Source organism: Ctenopharyngodon idella, chromosome 23 (genome assembly GCF_019924925.1).
Source record: "Ctenopharyngodon idella isolate HZGC_01 chromosome 23, HZGC01, whole genome shotgun sequence".
In the NCBI taxonomy this organism is placed as follows: domain Eukaryota; kingdom Metazoa; phylum Chordata; class Actinopteri; order Cypriniformes; family Xenocyprididae; genus Ctenopharyngodon; species Ctenopharyngodon idella.
In genome coordinates, this window is record NC_067242.1 from 20,776,197 (window position 1) to 20,803,193 (window position 26,997).

At 39.0% G+C, this 26,997-nt stretch overlaps 2 long non-coding RNA genes across 2 annotated transcripts; both read right to left on the reverse strand.

The window, feature by feature from the left end:
* Positions 1 to 1,340: 1,340 nt before the first annotated feature.
* On the reverse strand, positions 1,341 to 17,594 carry LOC127506396 (uncharacterized). The gene is made up of 5 exons (XR_007927969.1): positions 17,564 to 17,594; positions 3,886 to 4,149; positions 3,680 to 3,791; positions 3,387 to 3,444; positions 1,341 to 2,379 (listed from the first exon to the last, which is right to left on the reverse strand). It is a non-coding gene; the product is annotated as an uncharacterized LOC127506396 (long non-coding RNA).
* On the reverse strand, positions 4,419 to 17,216 carry LOC127506398 (uncharacterized). The gene is made up of 5 exons (XR_007927970.1): positions 17,100 to 17,216; positions 8,087 to 8,198; positions 5,641 to 5,720; positions 4,779 to 5,174; positions 4,419 to 4,608 (listed from the first exon to the last, which is right to left on the reverse strand). It is a non-coding gene; the product is annotated as an uncharacterized LOC127506398 (long non-coding RNA).
* Positions 17,595 to 26,997: the final 9,403 nt, after the last annotated feature.

Sequence of the window (26,997 nt, forward strand, 5' to 3'; positions counted from 1 at the left end):
TGCCTCATCTGATGGAGCTAAGTAAAACAAACTACGAACTGTAAGATGTGTTTTAAATACAATATATCATACTTGCTCGCACACATTCATCTCTCTGGGGTTTTTATGTGTTTTTTTTTTTTTTTTTTTTGCAGAACAGCAAGTTTGTGTTAAAGCATCAAATAATAAAGGTTCAGCACTTTGGCAACTGTGGGCTTCCCCACACACTCTTTAACAGAGATAACAACCAGCAGGGGTCACTCATACTTCATTAAATTATAAATAAACAGGTGATTTTGATGAAATACATCTTACACCTACAGCTTTTGAAAAACATATACTCAACAATAATAACAATATTCAAATAAAAACATGATTATTTTGCAAAGGGTGGTTGCTAAGAGTGTTGCGCAGTGATACACAGATCTGGTCAGTGAAGTGAGCATCGCCGTACTTCATAGTAAACAACTGTTATTGAGCAGATAGCATCAAAGACCAGAATTATTCGTTTTGTGTTTTGTAAGAAGTATTTTTTTTTTTTAAGGTAATTGTGAACTACTTTGCTCAAGGTGAAAGAAATATTAGTTCATATTCATGGTGTCTCAAAATAGCACAGTACACTTAGATGTTCTTAAGATTATCTTAAGTACTGAAGAAGAATTTTTTAGTATATTAAGTACAAAATTAGTGTGTGAAAACAGAGCACTTTAAGTACATTATGGAAGTGTACTTTTTTTTTCCTCACCTGGGTATCCATGATGACAGTGGAGTGAGCAGTCAGAGAATTTGTGCGCCACAAATATTTTAAGGTACAAGCTCAGGTCAAAATAAATGATGAGAAGCATTGTGGAAAATACTATACATAATGGCCAAACAGTCCATTTGTTTATAAATTGGGATACATTGATTGTGTTGTGTTTTTGACTCTCCAGAACTAGTTCATAAGAGTCATATCTGTTGATGATGTTAACTACACAGAGCAAGCAGCATTTTTTCTTGCCATTTTTTTTTCTTCACAGTATTTTTAGATTTATATTTAAAGCACAATTACTAAAATGTGATACAGAAAACACTGTGTACATTTATATTTTATAAATCTGGAGTGGCAATGCTTTTTCTTAGGGTGGCACTTGCCACCCTGTGCCGCCCTGGTAGATCTGCCTCTGCTCACACCATCCACACAAATCCACACCTATAAACCTCACAGTACAGCTTTTGTCTAAACTTTAAATACATTATCTGTCACCAGGGCCATGCACAGACCTTTTGAGGGGCATGTGCTGAAACTGAAAAAGACGTTCAGCTGCTCTGCTGTGGAACTTCAGTTCGCTGCACTGAGGGGGCGGAGTTAAGAGGTTTGACTGACAGTTTGAGCAGATCCAAAAAGATTTTGTCACAAGCTCTTTTTAATACCTTTAACTGGCTAAATATATTTGTAAATCGACAGACAGACGTAAAGGGTGACCAATAGCATTGATTTATTGAAGAAAATAAATAAATAACATAAAACACCTCCAAAAAAAGGGCACTTCGGAGTGTAAGGACAAAAAGGGCATGTGCTCTGCACAGGTTGAGCCCTACCTGTGCACGTGCCTGTCTGTCACTTAAATTCATTTCACAATTGTGATAAGGTAATGACTAGTTTCCTAGCCAAACCTCGTTCAGCTATACAAATGTATGAATCAATCACCAAAAAGCAGTACCACCATTTAATTATTCATTCTGGAATATTGTAGAGACATTTTAATAGTTAAAATGTTACATGTACATTTTTTTTTTTTCAACAAAGTAACAAAAATTTGTGTTACTGACAAAAAGTTCTTACATTTTTGTGTAACTTTTTATTATTCAACAAAATGAAAACAAAGAAATGCCATCACTCACTGTTTTTAATAAAACAGATTCATTATTCATCAGAAAATAAACAGCTGAAAATGTATAGAGCAATATACAAACAATACAAGCATACAGAAATATAACGTACAAGTAATTTCAGAGTGTTACTGGAACACAAGCATTTCTAATGTAAATTTGAATGCAAGCAATATCAGACAATTGTTTTGCCTCATTTTTGTAATTGTCCTCAAGTAGCTGCTTAGGATTGTTTTTCATTAATAGACTATTTTTTTTGCTGCGAGATGTAAAAAATTATTTTTTCACCTGAAAATAAATGACCTCAGTCACAACACTGATGGCTTTTGGGTTTTTTTGTAACACATGGACCTGAGCATATAGTACATCTGAACCTTTTTCATTGTCGTCTTCATTCGTTGAGTCTTTCACTTTATCATGGTCAGTCTTAGTCTTACGCTCACACATACTATAATCATCAGAGATCTTGTTGTCCTGGTTGGTCATGATGACAGTAGCATATGTGGAATGCCTGTCTATAGTTTCATCCTAAAAATTACAAACAAACAAACAAACAAATATTTATTTTACGGAGCATTTCAATCATGATAACTCTAGGAATAGTTAATGGATATGACAGTTAATGTAATTGGTCTTAGCTGACTAGATCTGCTAAGCATGCTGCTTCTGCTGCTGAGTATGAATGGACTTGCTACTGCAAATAGATACATAGACATGCTCTTGCTGCATGAATAGACCTACATAAGTCCCCTAGCAGATCTAGACAGGCAGAGCTGTGGGAGGTAGAGGGTTTCAGAGGGACTGTGCTAAAGGACCAGCTTACAGCGAACACTACCCACCTTATTTTAAACATAAGAGCAGGCATGGCCGTTTGTAAACTGAATATGTCTGGCTTCCTGTGTCATCCAGTTATTTTTAGCTGTACAAAACAGATCATTTTGCTGCTTGACACTGCAAACTGGTATTTCTTACCATATTATTTTAATGTATTGTCTTAATAATAAGAATAACAAAGTTACCGTTTACTGCACTTTGCTATTCTTCTAGTTATTTATGAATCAGAAGTCTTGCACATTCACAGAAAATATCTTACTTCCACACTGCAAAATAAGGTGCAAACAAGACTATTTAAATGTTGAGCAAGCAAGCTCATTGGCTGCACAATCTGCAGAGACCAATCAGTTTGTGCCGTATATATATATCTTACGGCATTTTTAAAAGGTAAAGCTTTGGTAATATAAATGACCATACATGTGTATATAATATTTAAAATGTACTTGGATGTATAACATAAATGGTCATATTTTAAATGCTAAATTGAGTGATACATGTCAGATGTGATGTTTAATATGAAAATTAATATAATTTGGTTCATTTAGATGTATATTAGAAAGTTATTATTAAGAGAGACATACAAAATGTGCAGGACCAGAATTGAGAGTCCTTCCTTTAGCAATGACAATGATCTATATAAAAACTTTGTGGTTGTTCGAGCAGTGGTGTGAAATGACTGGTGTTTGAGGAAGTTCACAAACCTGATTTAAGGAATATTTTTCTCCAACATTGTCTCCCCTGTGTGTCTTTGTCCTGGTCCTGTGAGAGGAAATAAATAATTAAACTGAAAACTTGACTTGACTGTGAATGACTGAAGTGCTTTGTAAAAGCTGATCTGATCACTGTATGAAGTCAAACACTACCAAATCTCATATGTTCTAACTGTGGCTGAGGCTTAAACTAACACATGCACAATGCTAAATACATCTTAAAATGGTCTGTTTCAAAATGACCTCAGCGATGATTAAAAAACTGAAAGTGTAGCTAAATTTACCTTGTACAAAAACCAAGAGCAGAGAGCATGAGCGCTGCCACGATTCCTCCCACACAACCAATTATAAGCATAGAGTGTCCATCTTGTCCCATGTCTTGTGAAATGTCTGTAACTGGACAGAATGTTGCATTTCAAATGATCTTAATTGCTTTAGATCTGTAAATGTCAATGACCTTGTTCTCTACATTTAGACTGTGTAAACTCACCTTCAACTGTGAGCTGGATCTCTGCTGATGATTGGTTTCCATGTTTATTCTGTGCAGTGCAGAAGTAAAATCCTGTTTTATTGTTAGTTACAATGAAACTATTCCTCTTTCCCCAAGCTATTGGCGTCTCCTGTCCACGTTTGTACCAGGTGTAGTTCATGTCATTTGATGGACTGGCTTTGCTTCTGCAGGTCAAAGTCACATTAGTGCCAACAGAAACTGAAGCAGATGGATTGATGGTGATGTGAGTTTCTTTTGGAGGAACTTTGACAGAAACACAAGCACATAAATAGGGAAAGCAGTAAATCACCTGTGCATTAGACATTTCTGGGTAGCTAAACACCAAATTCTGTTTAAGCAGCACTTTGTGCATTTAAGCGCAACAGGGCTATGTTAAAAGAAGTAAGCAGTCAAATCTCTTACACAGGACTTGTAGCATTGAGTAATTAGATGTATTTCTTGGATATGTAGCAATGCAGGAGATGTTCCTTCTGTGATCCATGTATGAAGCTTTGAAAGTCATGTTTGAAAACACTGACTGGGTTTTATCGGGTTTCTCCTGTAACTGTGTTGTAATGTTGGCAGATTCAGGGATGTTGGACCAGGATATTGTCGGAGGTTGTTTGGGGCAGGGGGCTTCAGCAGAGCAGATCAGATTGACTGTTGTGTTCTCCATCACATAGCGTGAACAATTGGGTTTAAGTTCAGGAGGTTGTGGTGAGTCTACAGAAATAAATGATTGTAGTTCATCATTAAGAAACTGTTCTTAGTGATATTAGTTAATTATGAGAATAATATTTACATTTAAATGTATTATTAAATTTATCAGGTGACTTACAAGTAAAGGAAAGCATAAGAACCTGTATGTTAAAGACAGTGGAGATGAGATTTACCTATGACAGTGATCTTCACAGTCTTTCTTGAATCAGGTTGATTTGGGTTAAATGTTGCTTTGAACACATCTGGCTCCATTTCCAGTCTGAAGTAGTAGAGATCTGAATGATTCTTCATGAGGTTATAGAAGACAGTTGTGCAGTTCCTCTCACTGAGATTTCCAGTCATCTGTATGTCACTGAATCCTCTAATGACGTTTTTACTGCTATTAAAAACTATTAAACTGTCTGTGTCAGCAAACTGTAATTTATTTTTTAGCCAGATCCCATTAATAGATTTTGCCTTGTTACATTTGTCCTTAAAATTAGAGATGTTGAATGTGCAAGGAATCTGCACACAAGAGCCTGTCAGAGCTGTTACTGTCTGAGGCATCACGGCAGAGTAGATATCATCAGCTGGAACTTAAAAACACATTAGTGCATTATGACTTAAAGAGAGGTAAAGGCACAGTTCACCCAAATATCAAAATTCAGAAAAATCTCACCCTCTGTTACAAATCCTCATGTTCTTCCAAACCTGCCTGACTACTTTTCTTAAAATAAATATGTTAATGATTTTTTCTCATACTGCTCTTGCATACAACTAAAGTGTACACTGACATATATAGGGAAGTAAAACTTCAAAATGGATTAAAAAAAACACTATAAGAGTAACGATGACTTAAATATGACTTGTGCCCTGTATTTAAAGTCTTCTGAAGCCTTATGATAGCTTTATCTGAGGAATACATTTTCTTGTCCTTTGCAATCACATGTCTGCACACTAATCTTCCTCTTGTGTTGTCATATCAGTTGTGGTTCTGCTGGTAAATGTGATTATTTAAAAATAAATAAAAATATAAACAGTGTAATATGGACCAACCTGAGTGAGTATGCAGAAACACAGAGCTGATGATGATGATGAAGAAGGACATGATCTGGAACACAGACATCACTGGAGCTCTGACATAAACACAGGAAATAAACTAAATATACTTGTGTGCCAAAAAAAAAAAAATAAAAAAAAAATAATAATAATAATCGAGCGCAGCGTTAGTTTAGTCAGACCACGTAGGCATAGTGCTGCGACCAGCTGATGCGGTCAGCTGTCAAATCGCTCCAATCACTACCATTCTCCTATTAGACACGGGACATATATACAGGTGCTGGTCATATAATTAGAATATCAACAAAAAGTTCATTTTTTTATTATAAATTATTTTTAAAAATGAAACTTTCATATATTCTAGATTCCCTACATGTAAAGTAAAACATTTCAAAAGTTTTTTTTTTTTAAATTTTGATGATTAGAGCATACAGCTCATGAAAGTCCAAAATCCAGTATTTCAAAATATTAGAATATTTCCTAAGATCAATCAAAAAATGGATTTGCAAAACAGTAAAGTTCAAGTATTTTAAAGTATGTTCTTTTGTGCACTCAATACTTGATCGGCAGGACATATTACAGCAAATGACTTGCTCCTAGCACAAATTACTGCATCAGTGAAGTGTGGCATGGAAGTGATCAGCCTGTGGCACTGCTGAGGCACTATTGAGCCTTCAGATCATCTGTATATTGTTGGATCGACTGTTTCTCATCTTTCTCTTGAAAATATCCCATAGATTCAGGTCAGGCATATTGGCTGGCCAATAAAGCACAGTAATATCATGGTCAGCAAACCACTTGGAAGTGGTTTTTGCACTGTGGGCAGGTGCTAAAGTCCTGCTGGAAAAGGAAATCAGCATCTCCATAAAGCTTGTCAGCAGATGGAAGCATAAAGTGCTCCAAAATCTCCTGGAAGATGGCTGCATTGACTTTGCACTTGATAAAACACAATGGACCAACACCAGCAGACGTCACGGCCCCCCCAAATCATTATTGACTTCAGAAACTTCACACTAGACTTCAAGCAGCTTGGATTCTGTGCCTCTCCGGTCTTCCTTCAGACTCTGGGACCATGATTTCAACATGAAATGCAAAATTTACTTTTATCTGAAAAGAGGACTTTCGACCACTGTTCACTGTCCAGTTCTTTTTCTCCTTAGCCCAGGTAAGATGCTTCTGACGTTGTCTCTGGTTCAGAAGTGGCTTGGTAGTCCTTTTCCTGAAGATGTCTAAGTGTGGTGACTCTTGGTGCGCTGACTCCGGCTTCATTCTACTCATTGTGAAGCTCTCCCAAGTGTTTGAATCGGCTTTACTTGACAGTATTCTCAAGCTTGCGGTCATCCCTGTTGCTTGTGCACCTTTGCCTACCCAATTTCTTCCTTCCAGTCAACTTTGCATTTAATATGCTTTGATATTTCACTCTGTAAACAGCCACCCCATTCAGTAATGACCTTCTGTGACTTACTCTCTTTGTGGAGGGTGTCAATGATTGTCTCCTGGACCATTGCCAAGTCAGCAGTCTTCCCCATTAGTGTGGTTTCAAAGAACAAAAGATACCCGGAATTTATACTGTAGGGATGGTCATTTAATGAAACTCAAATGTAAATATTCTAATATTTTGAGATACTGGATTTTGGACTTTCATTAGCTGTACGCTCTAATCAACAAATTTAAAAAAAAAAAAACTTTTGAAATGTTTTACTTTACATGTAGGGAATCTAGAATATATGAAAGTTTCATTTTTTAAAATAATTTACAATAAAAAAATGAACTTTTTCACGATATTCTAATTATATGACCAGCACCTGTATGTGACATTACTGCTCGGTAAGTATGCTCAAACTGCTTGTAACCTTCCCTCACTCCCCATTATAAGCATGAGCATATTACTGTGCACCTTCTGGTTGTCGTCTTTTGTTTCAGATCACTAAGGCTTTCAAGTCCCGGCTGGCATGGACCTCACTGCTAAGAGACACTCATCCTCATAACCAAGCTACAGTATAGACGTCCCACTGCCATATCTACACAATTACCATGTTCGCTTTTAAAGACATTACTAAGTGTCTTAATTGTCTATGTATTTTCAAGCTGATGGTTCCGGGGGGTTAATGTTAAAGCTCTTGCATGTTCAATTAATTTTGGAGCAAGAACCCCCATAAGGAACCATACCGCCAAAGATAAATTGTGTTCAATAAACTCAAGTAACTTGCCAAAGTGGTCCTGTCTGAAATAAAAATAATCATACTTTCAGCTTGTGAGTTATTACAGTGTTTAACTAAAGAGATTTAAAGAGAGTTAACAGTCACTTCAGACTGCAGACTCTCCCATCACTAGTTAAAATCTTTTATGAAATAAGTGTTGTCATGAACTTAATGTTTACTTAATGTTGATTTATACTTTTAAAAATTCACAAGAGACAAAATTCACAAGAGATGAGCCTTACCTCAGAGCAGTGCAGTCAAAGAAAAGCAGAAGTTCATGAAGATGTCTTCCTTTATGCGAGATCTATTAAACACTGAGTGATGTGATGTTCTCTTGACGATTTCCCAGCAGCACTACAGGATGAGATATTATGAATGTACCTTTGTTCATTCTGTGCTTAAATGTCTGTTATTTGTTCAAAGAGGATGGAAGCCATAACACAAAAATATGGAGATAAACTCAAATACAATAATAATGTTTATTAGTCAGAATACATCACTATTGGAAATAGGGTCATATCAAGCAAGGAAAAGCAATACATGAACATTTGTTTGTTGATATTGATAAATGTTAGCATTTGCACGCTCATTCATTGCTTATTGTGTACTCTTTGTTTTTGCAAAAAAAAAATTTTCAGTGCTCATCAACAAAACTAACCATAATTATACTAACTTACTAACCACAACACATCTATTGAATACAGAAGAGCTTCTGTGCTCATTGTGACTGGTGCACAAGACTGCAACACTTAGGCAGGAACACACCAAGCCGATGGTCGGTTGTCGGGCAGTTTTTGTTCGTCGGCCGACTAAGTTTTCTCAGTGTGTTCCGCACCGTCGGCTGAAGTTGGTCCTCGTCGGCTTTTTTTCAGCCGATTTGACATGTTTGGCCGATTTGGCGTCGGAGCTCGTCGGTCCGTCTGGCCATCTGATTATTCTGATTGGCTGTTCAGCTACTGCCACCTGCTGGTACGGAAAGGCATTTCATCTGAAGGCAGGAACACACCAAGCCGACACCGACGAACTAGTGGCGACGAAAGCAGGTTGCTGGGTTGGCTCACGTCGGCAGCATCTGGGTCCAAAGTTGCCCTGGCACACCAAACCGACGCTCAACAGCCGACGGCAAAGTAGCACGTCCGTTCTGCTCCTGCGTAAGATGAAATGCCTTTCCGTACCAGCAGGTGGCAGTAGCTGAACAGCCAATCAGAATGATCAGATGGCCCGACTGACTGACGAGCTCCAACAACGATTCAACATGTCGAATCCAACTTCAGCCGACAGTGCGGAACACATTGAGAAAACTTAGTCGGCCGATGAACAAAAACTGGCCATTTTGGTGTGTTCCTGCCTTTACGCAGACACAGAACGGACGTGCTAATTGGCCATCGGCTGTCAAGTGTCGGTATTGCATGTCAGGCCAACTTTAGACCCAGACGCTGCCGACGTGAGCCAACCCCGCAGTCTGCTTTCGTCGCCACTAGTTCGTCGGCGGCTTGGTGTTTTCCTGCCTTTAAACCCACAAACCATTACACTATTTTAAGACTGAATGCTGAATAATGATGTTTTGAAAAATTGTATTCTTGTGACCGAAAAAAAAAAAAAAAAGATCTGAAACCTAAAGTTTCTAAAGGTGTCTCATTTCTGCTAGTCTGTTTAAACATGACTTTAGTGATGTGATGTCATATGCTATTGACCGCTCCTTGTAATTACAGGAAGACACACAGAGCCTTTAAGGGATAATCCACAGCTAGGTGTGCCTTATACGATTTTAGTGCATGACTTGGAAGCAAAGCCCACCTCTGACATGAAGTTCATTAAAATCATGTAAGGCATACCTAGCCTTGGATTATCCCTCTTATACCATGATTACTTGACAATACTGTCAAAATTTGGGTTAAAAGGGTTAAAATTATGGTTATTTTCGTCAGCTATATGACTCGTTAGATCTCAGACACAGAGATAAAGTAGTAAGTAAGAGTACATTTATTTGATTGAATAATAACATTTATATTAATTTGAGAGAGAGAGGTGTGTGAATTGCGTCTGTGCAGCATCTCTCTACTAACAATAAAACTGAGTTTAATTACTTAAACAGCGGCATTACCACTTTCTTGCTGAGTAATATAATGTAGCAGTTCAGTAGTGAAACAAATTCATTTATAAAAGTCGCGAGGCAGCATTGACAACAATATACTTTAAAAAAAAATACTGTCAAAACTGTCTATGTATTATGTATTTCAACAAAAGTAAGTGTTTATTTATTTAATGTAATACAAGTGATCCCTGCTGTCGTTATGTCTGCATATGTGGTGCAGGTATGACATATTTTTGTGGGCCAAAACACGGAAATGAGTTCACAATTTAGCACTTCCTGTTCCAACTTCCTGAAGTCTGTGTGTTTTTGGTTAAATGCCTAAAATAAAGTCTGTGGTTAACACAAGCTCAAGATATTTCAAGATATGTTTTTCACTACGATATAAAGCACATCAATAATACCTTCTTGTGATTTTTTTTAATGAAGTTTTAACTTGCCTTGTAAAAAGCGGTTGCTAACAAGTGGGTGACCACCTGGTTATTGTTTTGTTGCAGGACAGTAGATGTGATTTGGCGGGACGTGTGTGAGAGATAAATTCACTACTATTATACTATACTATGTAAACACTGATTTACATTAGTTGGAAAGCCTATTTGCCATCACGTTGGTTGATAACGTTTTAAATCGCCAATGAGCTTAATTGTGACCGGCCCGATTCAAGAGGTCTCCGATCTCAAATCTTGATATTTACGACTATTGATCGGGCTGCCTTTGACGTGATACCCGTGATAGCCAATGAGAGCGAGCAAGCTTCACCTACTGGATGTTGCAGGCTTCTTTAGCTGAAACTTGGCAGCCACAAACATGCCACGAAAGTGGAGTATTGACAAAGAAGATCAACCATATAATTTTTTCTATTTAATTTTTCACTGTAAAGCAGAATGCGTGGCAGGAGAACCTTATGACAATGTCGAATGTTCTCCATTTGTTTATCCTCTCAAGTCACGCTTGATCTTGTGAGTATCCGTGAGATCTCATCTCACTCTGAAATCGTTACTGCAATCAACAGGTGTGCAGTCTTGCAGTCCGGCCGAATCATCTAGTGTGTGCGTTCAGAGGATTATAATGCTAAAAATTGGTTAAAACTGTCATTATGTCTGTGGTCTCCCACAGTTTTAATATCAGTTAGGATTTGAAAATTGTCTAGTGTGTTCCAGGCCAAACGTGACTTGAGAAGAAATACAAATGGAGAACAATTGACGTTGTCAGCTGGCTCTCCTGCCATGCATTCTGCTTTACAGTGAAAAACAAAATAGGAAAAAAAAAAAAGAATATGGGTGAACTTCCTTCTCAAAACTCCATTTTTGTGGCATGTTTGTGGCTGCCCAGTTTCAGCGAAAGAAGCACGCAACATCCAGTAGGTGACGCTTGCTTGCTCTCATTTGCTTTCGTGGGTATCACGTCAGAGGCAGCCCGATCAATAGTCGTAAATATCAAACATGCTTGATATTTACAATTTGAGATCGGGGATGCTCTGTCTCGATTGGGAGCAGTTAAATAATCGTAATGACATCACACAATAGAGAGAGTGACACGCGTCATAATCTGAAAACCACGCCCACTTGGAAGCAGCTCCTTGTCATTTCTCACTTATAACAAAAAACAGAACAATGTATAAAGGCTGCTGTATGACAGGGTGTACAGCAAACAAGGTAAAAAAAAAAATGACGTTTTTATAAGCTGTCGACCCAAAAAAACGAGTGTTTACAGACACAAAAGTGGATACAAGCAATTGAGAGAGAGTGCAATGTGTTATATTCCCACTGGGAGCGTTTTTTTTTTTTTTTAAAAACCATTTATTATTTTTAGCCATGTCAAAGGATTATTTCACCACCCTTATGCTGAGTACACACCACAAGATAATCGAGCTGATTTGGGCCGATTTTTCCCCTTTCGACAATCCTAGGTAATGTCCTGGTTATCTTGATGGTTCTACAGATTATCTTATCAGATTTTCCTGTGGTGTGAGGTGTGTTAAGAGCAGAGGTGTCAAGTAACGAAGTACAAATACTTCGTTACCTTACTTACATAGAAATTTTGGGTATCTATACTTTACTGGAGTAATCATTTTTCAGCCGACTTTTTACTTCTACTCCTTACATTTTCACACAATTATCTGTACTTTCTACTCCTTACATTTTAAAAATAGCCTCGTTACTCCTATTGTATTTCGGCTTGTTTTCATTCCGGCTTGTCATCGTTCAAAAAAAAAAAAAAAAAAAGAAAGAAAAAAAAACCTATCCAGATAAATCGCGCCATCCGGATAGAGTGAATTTGATTGTGGTTGGATGAGAAGTATAAACATATACCATTCCGACACCCTATTGGTTTGTACACGATCCATCGCACAAATCACGTCACACTCCAGCAAGTGTGACGGGCATAGCCAGTGTTGGGGTCGTTACTCAAAAAATATTATTTCTTAAAAGTTATTATTTCTCCACTACTGGCTCATTTATGAAAAAGGGTGCTTTCTCTTCGTCCTCCGCAAATTAAGCTACAGTAGGTAGTTCGGTAGAGAGACGTTTGAATAAATTAGCGTTTGCGATTGACAAAGTTGTGATAGGTAGGCTATACTAACTTTGTAACTCGTTACCCCCAACACTGGACATAGCAGACGTATGTAGCCAAGTATGAAGATGTCTGCGGCAGAGACTCAAGAAGAGAACTCGAGCGAAATGTCCCAACCAAGCACCAGCGAGGAGGTTGGTAGAAACAGGTAGCCTAGTGCATCCCAAATTTTTCAACAATAACATTTTAATATAACATTATAGTCATTATGGCCTTTAGAAAAATGTTTTTTTGAGGAGGTGGGGTAGTGCACAATAGGCCCCTGTGGCGCGGCCTAAGCTTTTGTCCTTAATGGCATTTTTTTCCCTTACATTACTTTTACACTTTAAGTAGTTTTGAAACCAGTACTTTTACACTTTTACTTGAGTAAAAAGCTTGAGTTGATACTTCAACTTCTACAGAAGTCTTTTTAAACCCTAGTATCTATACTTCTACCTGAGTAATGAATGAGAATACTTTTGACACCAGTGGTTAAGAGTGACTGAATCTGCTCGGAAGAACGTCGGAGGCGCCCCAATCTCGAATCATAAATATTCAACACGTTGAATATTTATGATCAGAAATCCTGATGTGTGGGGGGAACCCCGAGGACAAACGCGTGCACGCTTGGAGACTATCACGTGAAACGAAACAATATCCAATCAGAAAGCGAGCTGACAGAAGCATAACAAATGCAGTCATGGCTCAGCACAAAGTTAAATGGATTTGGACAGCAGAGATGGAGGATCAGCTTGTCGATTTGTGGCAACAGCACAAGTATTTATACAACGTGTCCTGTAAAACATACCAAAATCATTCCAAACACCATCAATGCAATTTCTTCCTGCCTATCGTCCGTGATGTTTACTCTGAAGTCTCGAGAGAATTTGTGATATTTCCCGTGTTCACAGTCGGGACTCTGGTTTAAAATCTGTTTGTGTGTGGTGCGCTGTCTTTGTCACATCACGCACACCACACATTATAGGAGTAAAACGGTTAAATCTAGGATTTTTTTTTTTGTCCTCATGTTTGTGGTCTCTCAAGTTTTAAAAAATCTTTTAGTGTGTACCCAGAATTATGTGAACCTGAGAGGAGGAGATATATTGAGAAACGAAAATTTACCCATAATTTACCCATTCTTCCTGCTGACCCTTACGAAAAAGAAGTATACTTCAAGTTCATTTTATCAAGTATACTTAAGTAATGTTCAAGTATATTTTTTAAGTATACTTTATGTAGTAAGTATACTAGTATCAATGTACTAGTAGTAAACTTGTAAGTGTACTATTTTAATACCGCTTGGGACTAAATTGGCCCAATTGAAGTATACGTTTAAGTATACTATAAGTGTAACAGTAGCAAACTTTAAGTACACAACTAGTTCACAGCTGCGTTTCTCATTTGTACTGCATCTGTACTACAAGTGAATTTATAAGTATACTAGTAGTTTACTATTTTACATTACATACATTTTTAGCATATGAAAGTACACAAATACACTATATTGCCAAAAGTTTTGGGACACCTGCCTTTATGTGCACATGAACTTTAATGACATCCCATTCTTAATCCGTAGGGTTTAATATGGAGTTGGCCCACCCTTTGCAGCTATAACAGTCTCAACTCCTCTGGGAAGGCTTTCCACAAGGTTTAGGAGTGTGATTATGGGAATTTTTGACCATTCTTTTAGAAGCGTATTTGTGAGGTCAGGCAGTGATGTTGGCGAGAAGGCCTGGCTCGCAGTCTCCGCTCTAATTCATCCCAAAGGTGTTTTGTCGGGTTGAGGTCAGGACTCTGTGCAGGCCAGTCATGTTCCTCCACACCAAACTTGCTCATCTATGTCTCTATGGACCTTGCTTTGTGCACTGGTGCGCAGTCATGTTGGAACAGGAAGGGGCCATCCCCAAACTGTTCCCACAAAGTTGGGAGTATGAAATTGTCTAAAATGTCTTGGTATGCTGAAGCATTAAGAGTTTCTTTCACTGGAACTAAGGGGCCATGCCCAACCCCTGAAAAACAACCCCACACCATAATCCCCCCTCCACCAAACTTTACACTTGGCACAATGCAGTCAGGCAAGTACCGTTCTCCTGGCAACGCCAAACCCAGACTCGTCCATCGGATTGCCAGACAGAGAAGCATGATTTGTCACTCCAGAGAACACGTCTCCACTGCTCTAGAGTCCAGTGGCAGTGTGCTTTACACCACTGCATCCAATGCTTTGGTGATTTAAGGCTTGGATGCAGCTGCTCGGCCATGGAAACCCATTCCATGAAGCTCTCTACACACAATGTTCTTGAGCTAATCTGAAGGCCACATGAAGTTTGGAGGTCTGTAGCTATTGACTCTGCAGAAAGTTGGCGACTTCTGCGCACTGTGCGCCTCAGCATGCGCTGCCCCCTCTCTGTGATTTTACGTGGCCTACCACTTCGTGGCTGAGTTGCTGTTGTTCCCAATTGCATCCACTTTGTTATGATACCACTAACAGTTGACCATGGAATATTTAATAGTGAGGAAATTTCACAAATGGACTTATTGCACAGGTAGGAACCTATCATGGTACCCGCTTGAATTCACTGAGCTGCTGAGAGCGACCCATTCTTTCACAAATGTTTGTAGAAGCAGTCTGCATGCCTAGGTGCTTGATTTTATACACTTGTGGCCAAGGAAGTGATTGGAACACCTGAATTCAATGAATTGGAGGGGTGTCCCAATACTTTTGGCAATATAGTGTATATTCTCAGTAAACTACTAGTTTAGTGCAAGTATACTTGTAAGTTTTCTTTAAGTGAACATAACATCACACTTATACAGGTAGTTTACTTTTTATATATATTTTTTGAACTTTAAATATACTACTATGTTCCTATTTAGGCATTATTTTTTTATACTTGAAATATACCTTTAACTGTACTTTAATTCTTTCCATTTTAAAAACATTTTATTCTAGCTTCATGAATCCTTTTTTTATCAACACTTAAATGTGGTTAAGTTTCATAAAAAAAAATAAAAAAAAGGAAACATTTTAAACAAAAAGCTGAGAAAATTGCATTTTTGTCAAAGACTATGACTGGATGGGATTCAGAACGATGACCCAACACAGGTGGAGTAGATTGAGTCCATAAACACCCCCAAAGCTTCCTAGTCCTCATTCAGTAACGTTTGGCAGTTTTGATTAATATGCTGTTTAATGTTTGATGGTCGCTTTATTTTGCATTTGCATGAGTAATCTTATATTGCTTGTATCAGCTTCTTCTTCTCCTGCATTTTGATCCGGAGATTCTGTACTCTTTCAGAAGATGCGTAACAGCACCCCCTACCGTATAGCCTGAAAATTCAGACAATGGCAAGGAAAGAGTGAAGTAAATTTGAATTAAATTCCTATGTACACTACCAGTGGACTAGCCTACACAAAAATTCAGATACTCAGAATTAGGAATATATCTGTTTTCTTTATAAATCAATATTTTCAAAGGATGTACTTTTTTACTATACTTTTATAAATATACTTTCTAAGTATATCTCGATCAAAAGACTGAGTCCAAGTATAGGCCAAATATACTATTTTCTGTCAGCATAAGTCAAGTATACTTAAGTGCAATTTTAAGTATTTCTCAGAAGTACATAAAGTATATTTCTGAGAAGTATATAAAAAGTAGACTGAAACTTTCTTATTTTTAGTTTAAAACAAATATACTAATAGCACACTTGAATAAACTTCTTTTTTGTAAGGGGATGCTTCATGTCATATTGCCTGTATCCACTTTTGTCTCCTTAAAGGCTGGCTTTTACGGTTCGGTAGCTTATAAAAACTTAGTTCTGGGATTTTTAGCTTGTTTGCTGTACACCCTGTCACACAGCAGCTTTTAGGCATTGTTCTGTCTTTTGTTAGAAGAAATGAAAGTAGGCAGCCTTATTCAATACAAAGTCAATGGAGAGGGTTGGATTACGCTTTACCGGTGTGGGCGTGGCCTAAATGCGCTCTGTCTATATAAAAGGATTTTTTGGACAAAAAATCATTTGTGACAAGCCGCGAATTGGGCCCCATGTGTCTGCAGCTGTTGGTCGACGTTGGCACATTTTTATTTATGCAGTGGCCTAAATGCCACATAATTATATTCAAATGGATCAAGTCTAAATTGGCAATGACAGCAGAAATATGTTGCAAAACAATGTGGGATTCTTAATACATTTAAAAACGTCACCTCTCATATCTGATGAGCAGAAAAATGGTTATTAAAAATACCATATGTTTGATGGTTATAAATCACATCTTCACATTTACCTCAATATTGACGTTGAATATTACACTTGAAAATTAACAAAATAATTTAAACATTTAAACGGACACAAATCCACTATATTTTTACAAATGGAAACAATTCTCTATGTTCTAGTAGGTGAGAAGAAATTAAGAATAATGTAGTATTAATACGTTACATGCACAGTCAAACACTAGCAAAACAGTTTTTAACTGTGGCTAATGCTTAAACTAATACAAGCTCAATGCTGAGTACATCTTAAAACAGGATGTTTCAAAATGGCATCTGCTATAAGAGGAATACAACTAATGTTTAATTCACAATGAAAGTGAATACAACTAATTTTACCTTGTACAAAAACCAAGAGCAGAGAGAGTGAGCACTGCCACAATTCCTCCCACACAATCAGCAATCAGAGGTACAGAAAGTCCATCTTGTCCCATGTCCTGTGAAATGTCTGTAACTGGACAAAATGTTGCATTTCAAATGATCTTTATTGCTTTAGATCTGTAAATGATCTTGTTCTCGACATTTAGACTGTGTAAACTCACCTTCAACTGTGAGTTGGATCTCTACTGATGACTGTTTTCCATGTTGATTCTGTGCAGTGCAGGAATACCATGATGCATTCTTTTGAGTTGCATTGAAGGTAATTATCTTTCCCCGAGCTATAGGCTACTCATATCCACGTTTGTACCAAGTGTAGTTCATGTCATTTGATGGACTAAACACCAAATTCTGTTTAAGCAGCACTTTGTGCATTTAAGCACAACAGGGCTATGTTAAAAGAAGTAAGCAGTTAAATCTCTTACACAGGACTTGTAGCATCACGGTGGTCTCCACAGCTGAGTCATCAAGTGTATTTCTTGGATATGTAGCAGTGCAGGAGATGTTCCTTCTGTGATCCATGTATGAAGCTTTTTGAAGGTCATGTGTGAAAACACTGACTGGGTTTTATCAGGTTTCTCCTGTAACTGTGTTGTAATGTGGGCAGATGTTGGACCAGGGATGTTGGACCAGTATATTAAAGAAGGTTGTTTGGGGCAGGGGGCTTCAGCAGAGCAGCTCAGATTGACTGTTGTTTCCTCCATCACTTCTTTCAGATCGGTGGGTTTAAGTACAGGAGGTTGTGGTGAATCTACATAAACAAATGACTGTAGTTCATCATTAAGAAACCGTTCTTAAACCGGGGACACACTTAATGACTAGCTAAAACATTTTAAGACTGAGCTCAACACACACAGACTGTTTCCTTCGACTGAAGCAGATTTAAATACTTACACACGGAATTTAAACATCAACTGTAAACACTGACTGAACGCAACTGGCTCTGACTCGGCGCATTTGGGCATGATCGGTCGTAAGTATCAAATTTCATTCATAATCAGCCTTACTATCATTAAGTGTGTCCCCGGCTTTAGTGATATTAGTTATTGATGTAAATAATATTTACATGTATGTGACTTACAAGTCAAAGAAAGCATAAGAACATGTATGTTAAAGACCATGGAGAAGACATTTACCTATGACAGTGATCACAGTCTTTTTTGAATCAGCTGATTTAGCTTGATCTAGGAAAAACTTTGCTCTGAACACATTTGGATCCATTTCCAGTCTGAAGTAGTACAGATCTGAATGATTCTTCATGATGTTATAGAAGACAGTTGTGCAGTTCCTCTCACTGAGATCACCGGTCATCTGTATGTCACTGAATCCTCTAATGATGTTTTTACTGCTATTAAAAGCTATAAAACCATCTATGTCATAAAACTGTATTTTCTATATTTTGGAGATGTTGAATGTGCAAGGGATCTGCACACAAGAGCCTGTCAGAGCTGTTACTGTCTGAGGCATCACGGCAGAATACTATCAGCTGAAACATAAAAACACATTTGTGCATTATGATTTAAACCTTAGAGAGGTAAAGGCAGAGTTCACCCAAATATCAAAAATTCTGAAAAATCTCACCCTCTGTTACAAATCCTCATGTTCTTCCAAACCTGCATGACTATTTTTCTTAAAATAAATGTTAATGACTTTTCTCATACTGCTCTTACAACTAAAGTGTACACTGACATATATAGGGAAGTCAAACTTCAAAAAGGACAAAAAAAGCACCATAAGAGTAATGATGACTTAAATATGACTTGTGCCCTGTATTTAAAGTCTTCTGAAGCCTTATGATAGCGTTATCTGAGGAACAGACAAAGATAGTCTTTGCTCGATACATTTTCTTGTCTTTTGCAATCACATGCCTGCACACTAATTTTCCTCTTGTGTTGTCATACCAGTTGTGGTTCTGCTAGTAAATGTGATTATTTAAAAATAAATAAAAATACAAACTGAGTGTAATTGTCAGTGTTCTGTGTATGTTTCCCCTGTGTCACATGTTCTTTTGTTCAGTTTTTCCACCACTTGTTAGTTCCCTTGGTTACCCTGATTGAGTTCTATTAGTCCCAGCTGTGTCTTGTTAATTTGCCTTGTTTGCCCCTTTTTCTGACCTGAATATATTCCCGGTGTTCTCCCTCAGTCTTTGTCGGTTGTCTTCATTGTATCACGTCTGTGTAGTACTATGTAGTGATGGTGAGATGAAGCCTCATGAAGCACTGAAGCTTATCAGCCAAGTGGTTCACAAAAGAGTTCATTTCTTGAGGCTTCATTTGCTCACAATACCACCTGGTGGTCAAAGAGTGTAAAACAAGCAGATACATTACAGATGACCTGATGTGATTGGATACACTGTATTTTGCACCAGTTAAGGCTTAGAAATAATGGTGAAGAAAAAATCAATTTCCACATAGACTAATCTATTTATATTAGAGGTGCGCCGATATCGATAGCCGATTATTCAGAATATCGGCTGATGCCGATAGTTTGGTTTTTCTTAAGGAAAAAAAATCTCTCCCAAATAATGTTGCAAACTATACAGGGAACCCTCTCATTTGGTGCACTACAATACTACAGGTTACAATTAACAGCAGAGGTATTATATTCAGCTGCTGTTTATTTTCAGATATAATAATTACACTCAAATAAAAACTGAAATGTTTGTATAAAACGTAGTATCACATAAGGTATATATATATATATATATATATATATATATATAACTAAGGAACTGTGAACATTGGAAAACGTTCCTGAGGTAAATTTGACATGATGTGACATATTGTTCACAAGTTGTTTTATTGACTTCTTTCCGCGGTTGAAGCACAAATAAAGTGATTACATGAGACATGATACATTCTGGTAAGTTGTACTAGGCTATATCTTTCATCATACCTTTGATATTCATGCATGTTTTTCGAGATATAACTTAAAGAGGAAGAGGAAGAAAAGAGGAAGAAAAGACTCGCGCTCCGCACTGCCGCCTGAACTGAGGCATTACAGCGATCTTACGCGTCACGTTTAAGAGCGTCAAAACGCCACTTATTGTTTGAATTTCATGAATTCAAACTGAAACGTTTATTCTTATCAGTTATAACAAAGCACAAAGCCTTTTGCGATTATTGGACGGGAGGCGCTACAAATAATATTTGATGTAGCAAAAAATAAAAATAAAAACGCAGACCTAACAACCCTGGCTTGAAATACGGGTGAGTCATAGGGTCAAAAAGAGCGTGCTTTAGCGTCACTATTTTTAAACTGTTAATGAGTTAAAATTCAACACAAAAGCTGGTTTGCCAACCGCTAAGGAGAAGAGGAAATTCAACACAAGAGTGATTTTCTTCACACACAGTATGTATGAGTTGCAGTCTGAACACGTCTTTCCGCACCCTTTTGATTGACAGGATATAATCGGCCCTGACCATCGGCTGTTTTTAAACAATCGGCCGATGGCCGATAGTGATAATAATAGCTTTTATCGGCCGATACCGATTGTTGGCCGATACATCGGTGCATCTCTAATTTATATGAATGTAATGTGTATTTTCTGGTGGTATATAATGATTGTATAACATAACTGTGTAATAAACGTGTTGGCTTCAAATGAATGGGACTATCAAATGTGTTTAAATATATTCTTTGGTCATAATAGCGATATTATTATTCTAAAACCACACATTTTGAGGGGATCCCATCATTTCCATGGGTCGTTTATATATATGTCAAAATGAACCAGTCAGGCAGAAGCGAGGCTTCAAACGTCATCAATGATGTCATTGGTCTAAAACGCTACAAGCCTCAATATGTGCTTCACTGAAAGCGTCCGGGATTTCTCGACACACGCTCCAAAGCCTCGGCACAGAACGTAACATCACTAGTGCTTTGTGCATTGTTCTCCTGCGTATTGTCATTAAAGACCTTGTTATTGAAGCTCCATCGTCCACGTGTGTTTCCCACAACCATGCAGTGTGACAGAACAACCGACCAAGACAACACCTACCTGGCTGAGGACCGCCTGTGGGGCTTAAGGCAGAGTGGTCGTCCGTTGGAGAGGTATGTCAAGGAGTTTTCTGAGCTCTCTTGTCAGGTGGGCTGGCCTGATGCTTCCCTTAGTGCTTGTTTTCTGATGGGCCTGGATGAGGATGCCATTCATTATAGTGAACCTACTTGTTATCTCTCCCTAGTCAAGTCCATTAATCTTGTTCTCTATTTAAATGGTTCAGATTTTGAAGTTGAAGAAGTTAAAGTAGAGAAGTATCGTCCTCATCCAGCCCCATCAGAAACCCAAGTGGCCTGGTCAGCTCACTCCCCGCCGGCTCCCTCCACATACCCCTCCAATGAACCGGTCCATTTCTGCCCTCCGGCACTTCCCCACATCCTCAGTTCAGGGATCCTGATGGCCGCCTATCCAGAGCCTTGTCGCAAGATGGCCGCCACTCCAGAGCCTCGTCACGAGATGGAAGCCACTCCAGAGCCTCGTTGCAAGATGGCCGACACTCCAGAGCCTCGTTGCAAGATGGCTGCCACTCCAGAGCCACGTCACAAGATGGCCGCCACTCCTGAGCCTTGTCGAGGGATGGCCGCCACGCCCGAGCCCTCGGTCAAGATGGCTGCCGCCACACCTGAGCCCTCAGTCAAGATGGCCGCTGCCACGCCTGTGCCCTCGATCAAGATGGCCGCCGCCACGCCTGAGCCCTCGGGCAAGATGTCCACGCCCGAGCCCTCGGTCAAGATGGCCGCCGCCACACCTGAGCCCTCAGTCAAGATGGCCACCGCCACGCCTGAGCCCTCGGTCAAGTTGGCTACCACCACACCTGAGCCCTCAGTCAAGATGGCTGCCGCTATGGCTCTGTATCTCTTCCTCACCCAGGATCCGATCCCTGACCTCAGTCCAGTGATGGTTCCCATCCCTTACCAGTCGTCCAGAAGCGACTCTCTCCTTTGTCCCGAGTCCAGAGGCGACTCTCTCCTTCGTCCCGAGTCCTGAGGCGACTCCCTTCCTCGACCACAGTCCAGTTCCTGTGTTAGCTCCAGTCCCTGAGCCCATTCCTAGCCCAGAGGACGTTATAGTGTCTATAATGACACTAGCTATTGTGTGTGTTTGGGCCACCCACACAATGCCTCGAGCCCCTGACCAGCGTCCAGTGATGGCTTCAGCCCCTGTCCAGTGTCCAGTGATGGCTTCAGCCCCTGACCAGCGTCCAGTGATGGCTTCAGCCCCTGACCAGAGTCCAGAGAGGGCTCCAGTTCCCGTCCCGAGTCCAGAGAGGGCTCCAGTTCCCGTCTCTAGTCCAGAGAGGGCTCCAGTTCCCGTCCAGATACCAGAGAGGGCTCCAGTTCCCGTCCCGAATCCAGAGAGGGCTCCAGTCTCAGAGTCAACCCCAGACTCCGCTCCAGTCCCTGAGTCAGTTCCAGACTCCGCTCCAGTCCCTGAGTCCACTACAGACTCCGCTCCAGCCTGTGAGCCTGCTCCAGACTCCGCTCCAGCCCAGAGACCCGTAGCTCCTCCCAAGAATTTTTTGGGGGGGCGCCATATACCCGTGGCCATAGGGGCCGAGGCCCACGGAGGCTGCACCACCATAGCCGGCGCTGCTCTGGGCCCCTGAACTGCCTGATCCGCCATGGCGCCACTCTGGAGGCTCTGGAGAGCACCCACCCCCCCTCCCCGGTTGGATTTTTTTGAGGCGCGATGTCCTGCCTTCTGGGATGGGGGAGTAATGTCAGTGTTCTGTGTATGTTATAACTGAAATCATGACAAACGTCCAAATAGGTATGTTTGGGAAACATAGGCTTTCGATGTGTATTTAATCTGTCCTTCAATGTATTAACCTTAACACTGTTTCCTCTTTCTTTACAACAACAGGCTTGACTCGACTCAAGTCCCAGTCTCCTCTGGGGCCTATGACACAGGCTCTGTTTCCACCTGGTATTGGGATGTGTTTTGGTCAATCGGATCACAAGTGGACGAAGGAGACACATACACCTGGTATTTTAATCCATCTCTTTTGTCCACTTTCAACTATTTCTGTTCTGATTTCTTCAAGGGGGTGGTAAATGTATGTGTTTTTTTCAGATCTTTCAATCTAATAAACAAAATAAGCTTGAGCGGTTTATATATGAACGCGCCCAGAGATGACAGGAAAACATACGGAGAGCAGCAGCTTTCATTTCTGCTCTGATAGCCACAAGCAGCCGAACGCTGTGAGTGAGTGTTAGAAATCAGGAATAGTGTGAGAACATTGTGCTTGGTACGTTTTTCGTCTTCAAATCAAACTTGGGTCTTCAGCCGACAAAGTTTAAATCCCTTCTGGCTAGAGCGCTTCTTATAATGTTTACACATTAGTTCAGTAGACGGAGAGTAGACAGTCTTTTGTGGCTGTTTAAACACATTCGACCACGTGAGCTTATACACTACGAAAGCAATCTTTTTGAATGCGTTTTCGACTACCTCTGGAAGTGGTTGAAAGTGGACAAACTCAAACCGTTTTAGACCCCGTTTACCCCTGTATTTAGAGTCGTCCACTTGTGATCCGATCAGCCAAAATGCATCTTAATACCAGGTGGAAACAGTGCCACAGTCTGCTTCTGGCAGTGGAATGCTCTCACCCAAAAATTCAAGTAACTATAGCATTACTTATAGCATGTATAGGAGTTTGAATGCTTTTGTTATCATTGTATGAATAAGCAGGGCCGGCGCAAGCTCAACTGCCGCTCTAGGTAAAACACTGTCGTGCCGCCCCCACTTCACACTCACAATTAAACTCGATCTTTGAGATGCATGTGAAAGACTGGAGGTTTTGTTTATTGATTTATTAATAAACTTGCACTAATATAAATGCATGTACAAGCATGTTATCGGATTTCTTTTTTTTTTTTTTTTTTCATTCTGCAATGTAAAAATTAAATCAGCACGTAACCATTAACTACAAATGCAAATACTTATATTATATAGTAAGAATATCTCCTGGAAGATTCAGGAGAATTCCTGGTGGGCCGCTGATAAATTGGGCCGGCAGTAGCCTACTTCGACATAAAGACAGTTTACGGGACGCGCAAAGCACAAGCACCGTCACTTAAGCGTGCACAGCTCCCCATTATGAATAGAGGTTATAAATATATGGCATTTATAAATATTGTGCACACAAAGGTGAGCTACGTGACTCCTCCGCTTTCTCTCACACACACATAGGAGAAGGGTGAACTAACTTAAGGCTAAGGAGAAGTGCTTTACCTTTAAAAACACATATTTCAATTTCCTTGTAATAGTTTCGGTTCACGTATTGTCTCAAAACCTACACAGCACAACATAAACAGGCCTGATAAACCATTTGTTATTAAAGCGTCTACGTTAAGGTGACCAGATTTCTGAAATGAAAACCGGGGACATTTCCTATTTGAGGCGAAAATCTCACCGAAATCTCATTTGTTATTATCTATTAATAAAAAACGGGGACAATACATTTTTGAATGTTTTTGTTTTTTAATTGTTGCAGCTTCCCTATATCATTACATTAGTAATTATTATGATTTAATTTTATTATTAGGGGTTTTGTTCTGTTTTTAATACAATTTTTTAATACAATTCACCCAAAAAATAAAAAAATAAAAATTACACTATTAACCAGGCCTAACTAATATATATATATATATATATATATATATATATATATATTACACTATTTTGAAAAATCACATTACAAAAATAAAACAACATAAATATTAGATTAGATAAATAAAACAGCATTTAACAAATATTTTTAAAATGTATTAGTGAATTTAATATTTTCATTTTTACGAGCTGGCCTACTGTACAGAAATTTCATCTTTTTAAACTTGTAACTATTATTATTTTGCATTTTAGACTCATTTTAAGCACTAAGTAAGTTGCAAGTGTATTATTTATTTACTCATACCTGAGTGTACCTTCACCACGTGATAAGACGAGTGTGGAAATTGCTGCGTTGGGGACGTTTAAACTGTCTAAAACAATCCCGCACCCTGTTGAAGCCCTATTATAAAACACATAACCGTATTACTTTAATTTAACATGAATAGTTAGTATGTTACTACCTTGAAAGTCGAAACAGATAACGATGTTTCTTTTGATAATTGATGATAATAGCGCTCTGCTCTGGTCTAGGTTAGAGGTGCGCGCGCGACCAAGTGTAGCAGTGACAGTGTAGCTGCACAGCCCCCTCTGTTGGTGAATATAATCACTACACGATTGCTCCGATAACCCACAGGCAGCTGTATGTTGGGCGGGATTTTTTGCAATGTATTTGCGGGTTATTTTAAAATAGCTATAAAACGGGGACATTTCCAGGGACAGCTCCAGTCGGGGACGGAGCACCAAAAACCGGGACTGTCCCCGGAAAACGGGGACGTCTGTTCAATACGTTCACAAACCACTGTTACAAACCACTGTTACAAACCACAAACCAACTTTAACAGAAAATAGGCCTACTGTATAAGGGAGCATGGCAGAAGGCGCGCAAAGAGTGCTCCCTCTGTAATCACTAAAAAGTTGTCATATCTCACAAAGTTCTGTTATAATAAATTAAGCTGCCATACATTGAATCTCTTATTTACATAATGTCTAAATTTCTTTGTTCTTATGAGAGAATTTGCGATCGTGCAAACTCATAGTCCACTCACCGCTCAAAACGCCGGATTTTTTGTTCAGTGATATGCCACTCTAGGTTGGGGCGGGGTTTGGTAGCCTACTCGGTAGAATGAGGGAAAGATAGCCTAATTTAGATTTAGAATAACTAATCGGGTGATAACTTTTTGATATAAGTGAAATAATTCCAAACGAATGTCCCAAAAATAAATAAATTAATTAACTTAAAAACTAAATCCCTCTCCTTTTTGCCGCCCTCACTGTGCTGCCGTCCTAGTTCACCTATAGACTGCGGTCAAGCCAGCCGCCACTGCGAAATGCACGGTCAATCTAGCCGCCACTATATTTTGTAGTTCGCGCATACACTGGCTATTACGGTAAGACCGTCAGAGAACTGATCTGAAAACAAGTAATCTCCTGTCAAAGCGATTTCACATTCATTTATTCAGTCAGTCTGTCTGAATAAATGAAAATAACTAAATAAATACATATTTTACAGCCCAATTTCACCTGAAAAATTTTACATAAATAAATACATATTTTACAGCCCAATTTTACCTGAAAAATTTTACATAAATAAATACATATTTTCCAGCCCAATTTCACCTGAAAAATTTACCATGTTAATATCACGCTAGAAGCACAATCTGATAGGTAGCATTTTTTGCTGTCAGATTTTGCTACCCACTGTTTCAATGGGAGGTAGCAAAATCTGACAGGGTAGCACAAATTGTCAGAACACCGGCCCAATAAGCATTTGACTGATTCTTGATTCACCACCAGGTCTTTAGATCATCCTACAGCTGCGGTGGAAGAATGTAATGGCTATTGTGAACACTTGTATTCCTATTCTGGCCTGCTTTCTGCCATCTTTCTCTCCCTGTAGGAAGTCGAATGAGTTTCTTTGAAGACAGAACATTCAAGGGAAACTATACCTAGCCTGAAACCTCTCCCTGGATATAATATATAATTAAATGTTTTGTTGAATGCAATTGGTTGCCTTGTATATTTCTCCACTGTTGACCAAACTTCTTTCTTGACTTAAACTGAGCAGCTTCTGGCATTCATTGATATTCACTTGTTGTGCATGTTTATGTGAATGTCTTCTGAACATAACACAACATTAGGATGTTAGTAATTGTGACCATAGAAGCACGAAAAAAATATATACAGTACATTCTGTAAATGTATACCTTATGGGAGCAGCCCCCCTTTCCTCTAAAATTAAACACGCAAAAA